This window comes from Triticum aestivum, chromosome 7B (assembly GCF_018294505.1).
Source record: "Triticum aestivum cultivar Chinese Spring chromosome 7B, IWGSC CS RefSeq v2.1, whole genome shotgun sequence".
Lineage (NCBI taxonomy): Eukaryota > Viridiplantae > Streptophyta > Magnoliopsida > Poales > Poaceae > Triticum > Triticum aestivum.
In genome coordinates, this window is record NC_057813.1 from 534,526,063 (window position 1) to 534,531,689 (window position 5,627).

The window sequence follows — 5,627 nt, forward strand, 5'->3', positions numbered from 1 at the left end:
CGAGGAGGGTGCTGATGACGTCCCGATCCTGGGGGCGGCTAAGCGGCCGCCAAAGCTGCAGGTAACCACACATTTTAAAAATGGCGTCAGTAGCACGTCGAAGAGGGACCTTTTGGATGACAAACTTATTGCGGACGGTCCATAGCATCCAGGCGAGGACCCCAACGTAGAGCCAACGAATATGGCGGTAGCGAGGGGGGGAGGCATGGATTTCCGCTAGAAGGTCGAGGAAGTTGGAGTTACACCACTGTCCACCAACCGTCTCGCGGAAACTGGACCAAAGAAACTGGGCCGTGTGGCACGCGAAGAAGATGTGGTTAGCATCTTCCACCGTGCCGCATAGAGGGCAAAGCCCATCTCCAGGTCCGTTACGCTTGAGGACTTCGACTCCGGAGGGGAGGCGGCCACGAATCCATTGCCAAAGGAAGATCCTAATCTTCAGTGGCAAGCGAATATCCCAGATCAAACCGAAGGGCTCGGGGGCGGGCGAAGGCGCGATGGCCGCGTACAGGGACCTAGTGGAGAAGCGTCCGGAAGACTCTAGGCGCCACGAGAAAGCGTCCGAGGCGTCGGTGACGCTCATCGGGAGAAGGACGATGTCCTGGAGAAGGGCATCCCAGGCGGCAACTTCGGGAGGGCCGAAAGGGCGACGGAACGCGAGGCGCCCTAAGTCAATAAGGGCCGTCGCAACAGAGACCCGAGGGTCAACTGCAATGGCAAAGAGCTCGGGAAAGCGGGCGGCCAGAGGGGTGTCGCCGATCCATCGATCGAACCAGAACAGGGTCGCGAACCCAGAGCCAACCGAGATGGACGTGCCAATGCGAAGCACAGGAAGCAGCTGGACGACGACCTGCCAAAACTGTGAACCGCCAGAACGCTGACAGAAAGCTAGAGGCTGTCCACGGAGGTATTTGTTGCGGATAATGGTGAGCCACAACCCTCCGTCCCCATTAGCAATCCGCCATAACCACCGGGTCATAAGGGCGATGTTCATGCGGCGGGAGGACAGGATCCCAAGACCCCCCTGGTCTTTGGGTTTACAAATGTCCGGCCAACTAACCATGTGGTACTTCTGTTTGTCATCGTCGCCAGCCCAATAGAACCTGGATTGGTACTTAGCAATTTCCGTGTGCAGCGTTTCATGGAGGCTATAAAAGCTCATGAGGAACCAAAGGAGACTGGCGAGTGAGGAGTTGATGAGAATCACACACGCAGCCTTCGATAGCCAACGCCCTTTCCAAGGCTCGACGCGGTGTTGCATACGGGTCACCGTAGGGCGGAGATCCGCCATGGTGAGGCACGAATCACTAACGGGGATCCCCAGGTAGGTCGTGGGGAAAGACCCCAGCCGACAGTTCAGGCGATCAGCAATAGCCTGAGCTTCCACCAGAGGGTAGCCAAGAACCATCACTTCGCTCTTATCGAAGTTGATCGTTAGGCCCGACATCTGCTGGAAGCAAAGGAGGAGGAACTTCAGGTTAGCCACGTCCTGAGTAGAACCTTCCACCATTATTATGGTGCCATCCGCGTATTGAAGGAGGGAGACCCCTCCCCCTCCGACTAGGTGAGGGATAATGCTATGGATATGGACGGCACCCTTAGCCTTATCCAGGATGGCGGCCAGAGCATCAACCACCATGTTGAACAGGAACGGCGAGAACGAGTCACCCTGACGAACCCCACAAAGAGTGGGGAAGTATGACCCAATCTCGCCGTTGATGTTCACCGCAGTCCGTCCACAGGAGACTAGTTGCATCACGCGAGTCACCCAGCGATCGTCAAAGCCCTTACGCAGCAGCACTTCCCGAAGGAAAGGCCAGTGAACAGTATCATAGGCTTTATGGAAGTTAAGCTTCAGGAAGACAGCACGATGATGTTTCGTCCGTAGTTCGTGAAGGAATTCATGGAAGACCAACACGCCATCGAGAATAAACCGGCCTTGGATGAAGGCCGATTGGTTAGGGTGAGTGACCGAGTCAGCGAGCAGGGTCACCCTATTGGCGTACCCTTTGGCCAGGATCCTGAATATCACATTAATCACAGTGATAGGGCGGAACTGGCGAATATCAGAGGTGCCCGAAACCTTAGGGATGAGGGTAATGATCCCATAGTTGAGGCGTTCTAGGTCCATAGAGCCCGAATAGAACTCCTCGAATAAGGCCATGACCTCCGGTTTAACAGTCTGCCAGAATGTTTTAAAGAACGCAACAGGCAGGCCATTCGGACCTGGGGACAAGGAGGGGTTCATTCCTTTAATGGCCGCAAGGACCTCGACTTCGGTGAAGGGGGCTACAAGGGCCGCGTTGGCCTCGTCGGAGACCAGCTGCGCCCCCGACACTTGACTAGCCCCACCCCGAGGGGTGGGGGAGAAGAGGGCTTTGTAGAAGTCGTCTACATGAGCCCGAATGGCCGCGGGGCGGACAAGGGGGACGTCATCCACCCATAAGCAGTGGATGGAGTTTCTATGGCGTCGGCCATTCGCCACTGCCTGGAAATAAGCAGTGTTCGCATCGCCATGGAGCACCCATCGCTGGGTACCATGCACCCTCCAGTAAGCCTCCTCATCGGTGTAGATGGAGGAAAGCTGATCCTCAAGATCATACCTCAGCATCCACTCATCCGGAGAAAGCCCAGAGGAATCGGCCCGAGCGTCCAGGGCTTGGATAGCCAGCAGGAGAGACCGCTTACGCTCGCGGAGGTCACGACCAAGATTGCCCCCCCAGCCCTTCATGAATTGGCGTGCAAGCTTGGCGCTGAAGTGCCACGAGTCAACGACGGACATGGAGCGATGGGGGAGGCGCGAGGAAGCGTCCAATGAGCCGAAACCGCATCCCGAAAGCCGGCCTGGTTGAGCCAAAAGGACTCAAACCTAAACCGCGGCGGGCAGGGGGGCGTTCATCCGCAGAGGAAAAGAGGAGAGGGATGTGGTCCGACCCAATGCGGGTAATCGCCCGCAGCAAAGACAAGGGGCACCTCAACTCCCATTCAGGAGAAACTAGGACCCAATCCAGAATGGATCGAGTCGGGTCGGCCTGGTGGTTAGTCCAGGTAAATCTCGCCCCCGTTCTCTCGATCTCACGGAGGCCGAGCTCCGCGATCCAGTCATCGAACAACTGCATCCGGGGGAGGTTAATCATATCATTATTCTTCTCATCAGGCGAACAGATGAGGTTAAAGTCTCCGCCCACAACTACTGGGAGGAGGGAGACGGAGATCTTTTGGTGAAGCTCTGCAAGGAAGGTCGGGGAACGGCGGTGGTCCGCCGGACCATAGACAATCACGACCTCCCATTTGAAGTTCAGGGCCCGCTCAAAGATCTCCATACTCACGAAGAACTCACCCCGATCCATGCTGCCCACTTCGAAGGTGGCATCCTTAACCCCTAAGAGGATGCCACCGGAGTGGCCCGTGGTCCCACTAGAAGGGAGCCAGTGCCAGGCAAAAAGGTGGGAGCTGAGGCAATCAAGCTCCTGAAGGGAGAACTCAGCACACATGGTTTCCTGAATCGCAATGATGTCAATGCGTTCGTCGCGCACGTACTCGATGAGTTGACGGCGACGGCCATCATGGCCGAAGCCGCGGATGTTCCAAAAAAGGGCCCGCATCTAAACCCCCATCAGGGGGCTGCTTGACCCCAGAACACGAGATGCGCTTTGGGCGCGGAGAGCAGTGGCGCGGGACCGAGTGCGCCCCCCAATGGCCCCGTCGACCACCGGAGGTGGCTGACCAGCAATACGTGCAGTCAGCTCCTCAGGGGTCCTACGTAGGCCAGCGCGAGTCTCAGCCAACTTGCCATCAAGTATCTCGCGGGCCCTAATGGCCGCGATCTGGTCTAAGGGGGGACCCACTTCCCCTCCGAAGACGATGGTCGAGTCAGTGGCCACCTTGGCTAGGTGCCGAAGAGGGACGGCCTCAAGAGCGGAAAAGGAACAACAGGAAGAAACGGGAAGGGCGGGATCCACACCTGACTCCAGGTTCCGGGAAGCTGACCGGATCTCAGCCCACTCGGCGATGGACGGGACCGAGGCGTCGGTCGGGCGAGCCGCATCGAGGCGGGCGCTGCGGCGAGACGCAGTCACCGGCGTCGAGGAGGAGCGGGACCGCCTGGTGTAAGCCACCGTCGGAGGAGGAGCCGTGGAGCCTGGCGTGGTGACGACCACGGCCACCACGGAAGCCGGGGAGGCTGGGGAGGTGGGGCGGGCGTCGGAGGCCACCGGCAGGGGGAGCGGGGGGACAAGCTCCAGGGTGTCGCCCGACGCTTCCCCCGCGGGCGGGGGCACCGGGGAGGGCTCTCCGAGGGGTGGGGTACCGCCATCCCCACCCGAGAGGCCCGGGGGGTCGGAGCCTGGGGGGCGGAGGTTCCGGGCCCAGCGGAGAGGAGCGGCGAGCGGAGTCGGCGGACGGAGAGCGGGGCGAAGACGGGGGGACGACGAGCAGACCCACACTCGAGATGTCACTGACCGACTCTGAGGCAGGGGGAGAGGGCGCCACGGGGGGGGGAGCTGAAGGGCCACCGCGAGGTCAGCAGCGGAAACCCAGGAGTGGCCCTGTCCAGAGCCGCCGCGGCCCGGGGAGGTTGGCCGGCTCACGAGACGGAGAGCGGGAGCGCTCAGAGACGTCGTCGTCCTCCTTGTTGTCGTCGAAGCGGGAGTGGCAGGGGCGACAATGATGGGAGCCATCGGCATCCGCGGGCCCGACCCCCAGAAGGCTGTCGGCGAAGAGGCGGGGGTGGCCGACATGGTTCGGCGGCTCGGGACAGATGGTAAGGTCATAGCCGTCATCGTTGAAGAAGACCCGAAGCGTGGTGTGGAGCTTGGAGGCGTCGAGGCACTTCACCTTGACCCGGATTCCTCCTCCTTGCGCAGAGAGAGCTCGTCGACCACCACCACCTTGCCCAGGATCTCAAACATACTGCGAATGACCCGCTCAGACCGGGCCACGTCAGGGAGGCTGGCGATGAGGAGCCACGCAGTGTCCAGGACCGCCACGGCCTTGGGATCCCACCTCGGCTCGGAGATGTTCACCACAATCCCGTTGAGGGCCAAGGTGATGTTGTCGCTGCGGGTGCAGAAGCCCATGCTCATGGCGTCGGGGAAGATCACCGAAAAGGCGTTGGGCGCGGTGGAGGTCACCTGCCAGTCCCACTTGCAATGGCAGAGTTGGTTGAGCTCGACCTCGATCAGAGCTGGAGTGGCGACGCCCTCCCCCACAACCGTCACAAGGGCCATGAGCGAGGGGGGGGAGGCGGGAGCTCCGGCACCTCGATGTGGAAGAAGCCCATGTCCTCGATGCCGTGGCCATACATCATGATCTCCTCTGTGACCGGGCGCTCCGGATAGAGGACCGCGGGATGCCCGGCCTCCTTGCAGAGGTAGCAGGTCGGTGGGTTGGGGCAAGCCACCTGGAAGTGGCCTGGCACTCCGCAGTTAAAGCACGGGGGACCCTCGGAGGCGGTGACGGCACCCGAGGCCGGAGTCACCGCGGCGGCGGAGGAGGCGGCAGGGGGGGCGTGGTGGCCCCTTCTTCTTCTTCTTCTTAGCGCCCTGGCGCCCACGGTTCCCATTGCCGCCGTTGGAGGGCGGGAAGGCGGCCTGGGCACGCGGAGGCTGGTAGCGACGGTTGGCAAG